Source organism: Ruditapes philippinarum, unplaced genomic scaffold (genome assembly GCF_026571515.1).
Source record: "Ruditapes philippinarum isolate M1 unplaced genomic scaffold, ASM2657151v2 ctg3246_1_1_1_1, whole genome shotgun sequence".
Taxonomy (NCBI): Eukaryota; Metazoa; Mollusca; class Bivalvia; order Venerida; family Veneridae; genus Ruditapes; species Ruditapes philippinarum.
In genome coordinates this window covers 150,694-154,610 of record NW_026854167.1, presented here as the reverse complement: position 1 = coordinate 154,610, position 3,917 = coordinate 150,694, and positions in this window count along the sequence as shown.

Genomic DNA, 3,917 nt, shown 5'->3' with positions numbered 1-3,917 from the left:
ACAGATACGTGTAGGCCATAATGTTTTGTAATATAAAGATTAAAAAAAAGATTTATTAGCAAAGTGAAACATCATAAAATTATCGCATTTTATCGCATTATCGCATTGCTGATTCATTTCTATAAGTTTTTGCATTCAGTAAATCATAAAATAATGTTACGTTTATACTTTTCTCACGGATAGATGGTTTCGGTACATCTATATATGGTGGCTGATTTGGAACACTTTTGTGCTTGTCCTGTTGTCGCTAGCGATAGTACGACAAAACACAAGACGGTGCGTAGTCGCACTGTCGTATTGTCGTCCTTTGGCTAACGATGCACGCCAAATAGCGCGTTGTCGTGCGGCGTGTTATCGCGATGTCACATTGTCGGTCGGCTAAAATTAATTTAATAAATCAATCAATATATATATATATATAAGCCAAGCGACAGGGCGACATCGCTAGCGACACGACGACAAGACAACAGTTAGACAACGCGCCTGCGACAAGACGGGAGACGAAAATGCGATAACGATATAAGTTGTGTTTTTGCTGTCGACAACGCAACGAGCGAAGTGTACCAAATTGGCTACCATAACTATAGGGCACAAGTAACATCGATGAATCAATGTTTCATTGTACAAATAATTTTGAGATACAGATTCAGATATTAAACTGCTGCTGCGAGTTTTTACTGTTTTATCGTTTTTTAATGGATTTACCAGTTATATATACACGATTAACAGACATTACATTTGTAATGATGAACTTATGAAAAGTTATTTTTTTATGACGTTTTCCAAAGACAGGCATTTCTGTCTTACATTGGAAATGAAAAATAACATTAAAGTAAAGGTGAACTTCACTACACAGAAATATAAACGATCAATATTATCAAAAACATCAAAGGTTCCATGCTTTGTATAATAAATAATAATATAGACCAAATTAATTTAAGTTGTCTTATTAAAGGTACATAAGTTTTGATATATATATCAGGTGAACACAATTCTCCAATATTATGATATAAAATTCTCCTATAACAATTTTAAATTCCAATTTCTGAATAAATCGTAGCTTTGACGGCTACTTATTGGGAACAGTGCAGTTTTCAACAAACAAGTATACGGGTCACCGTGTTGTGTATGGATGTTTTCATGTCTAAACGAGACAGCAGTGGAAGAAAGTTGCATCACACTAGACAATTATCGATGGTTCTTTATTGCTGCAGTTTTATGCAGGAAGGAGAACAAGTTCCTTTTCTGGCAATAAATTTGAGGCGGCGGTCGCTGTCCTTGCTGAATAGTCTAGTTTATGGCTTGTAAAGTCTATAGCCGAACTTTGGATATAACCCCTTGTGATTGCAGTATGCTTTATTTAATACACGTTTATTATATTAGTTATAAAGATTGTTGACAGGTTATATGGCCTATTTGTAAATATAACCCGAGCCGCTAGGCGAGGGTAATATTGCAAACAGTCGTATATGTACGGCCATATAACCTGTCAACATTCTTTATAACTAATTTAAATATAGCAAGCATAATTTTGTAAGGAAAAAAGTAAGATTTCTTCACGAGTCGACAGCAGCCGTGTATGTAATAAGAATCTAACACTGGCTGCCGGTACAAACCGGAATATCTAGCTCGAGGGTAACTGTTTACGGCGGTAACGAGGCTCTGTCGAGTTTCCGCTTAAACAGTTACCCGAGAGCTAGATATTCCCGTCTGTTACGACAGCCGGTGTTTGATTCTTCTTCTTGCATATTACATACCAATTATTTTCAGAGCAGAAATTACGAAACCTGATATTTTCATTACGCACTTTTTTCTTATAGTAGCATATGAACTTACAACTTAATTCATAACGGTTAAGTGACGTCATCCTAAGAACGAAATTCATTCATAAAATGCGCGCAGCAATGACGTCATTTAAAGCACGCGACTTGTCTTACATGGGGTGTAAGACAGAGTTTTCTAGCACCGGTGTAAACGGTAGATTATAAGAATCTTACACCGGCTGTCGGTGCAGACGGGAATATCTAGCTCTCGGGTGACTGTTTACGGCAAAATCTCGGCAGACTCGGTGTTTGACGTCATCCTAAGAACGAAATTCATTCATAAAATGCGCGCAGCAATGACGTCATTTAAAGCACGCGACTTGTCTTACATGGGGGATGTAAGACAGGGTTTTCTAGCACCGGTGTAAACGGTAGATAATCCTGTCTGATATGCATATGCAAGAAAATCCTGTCTGACATGCAAGAAAAAACTATATAAACGTCACGATTATCCAATGAAAAGCGACGTTACAAACGTGCAGTATTATAAAAAACTATATGAACATCACGATTATCCAATGAAGTATGACGTTACAAACGTGCAGTATTATAACATTGCCTTTTATCGGATAATCGTGATGTTTATATATTTTATATACTAGGTTACTGTCAATCTACTAAGCCTATCTATTTTTCCCAAAATAAAGTAGTTCTGTTGCATTATAAATTCGTAACAAAGATGTATGACATGTGTATAGAATGATTTTTGCAATATAACTCGAGCCGGTATAAAACTAAGTCTTTTTCAAAAACGAAATAACCTGCCAGATATCTTTATAATAATATCTCACTAACTTTGGGCAACATGAACTTATTATTGTAAATTTATAAGGATTAAACTCCATACAGGATTGGAGCAGTACAGAAATCATGATCCCAAAATTGACAAATATCGTTTTTTTTTTGCTGATTTTTACAATTTTTCATTCACTATCATACATAAATCGGTGTGAAAAGATGAATAAGACCTGTTAAAATCCATTCCGTTGGGTAAAAAGGCAAGATTTTATCAATTAAGCGCTTTGTCTTGTATATACCGGAATATGGTATTTAGTGTGGTGTTCCAATCCTTATATTAGTCTCACTCAAAACACGTATAGCGAAACACGTTGCGTCACATGACAAAAGCATCTTTGGGAAATTCGCGACATACGCTTTTATTACACTAGAAAACAGTCTGTAACTTAAGATAATACTTGTTGTGAAATAGTTAAATTAATCTTTATAACAGGGTAGATACATGTGCTGTAACAGTTTTGTTAAAATAACGTATGTTCTTCTTCAACATTTATATCCGTGAAATATAACAGGATATTGGCTGATGTGTTTACTGTAATTTGATACATAACATTCTGTTATTTTCTTTAAATACAATGAAACACAATTATTTAGAGTTTTATCTCAATGCGATTGCATCCACACCTGACGTGTATAATTATATACAAAATAATTACCCTAGACAGGACATTCTCCCACACAATGAGATACGACAGATTTTATCAACAGCACGTGCAAATTCAAACCGCCCAACCACTCTAACAACTTTATCAACAAGAAGGATCTTTAAAAGATACTCGGTCGAAGTAAAACTGGTCAACTTGCACGTGTTATTTCTAGGTTTTCGAAGCATAAGCAATGCTTTCATGGCAATAATATAACAATTTCTTGTACCTAAGAAATTTTTTTTGTAAGTATCAGCATATTCTGATAATGATGTAGGACAACTTCTTTTTTTAACAGAATTGTTCGATATCATTATACAGTTATAAACTTACGTTTAGGACGAAGTTGTTTTATTTCCGGACCTGAGAGAAGTAAAGTAACTTTTATCAGTTTTGATAAAATAAAATGCATATTTTCAGTTTCCGTATTTCACTGTAAAAATGTTTTTTTCACTGCAGTTCCGTATTTTCACTGGTGTCTTGCCGGGCTACTTTCTTCCCCAAAATAGAATATAATAAACAAAAAAAAATAAGGTTTTCTATAAATGTAGGATTTATTTTCATCTTGAGATATAAAAAATATCCCATTTCAGTCGTGGCTCTCGCCATCTGTGAAAAATTATTGTTCATTTACGATTTAACAGAGAAAAAC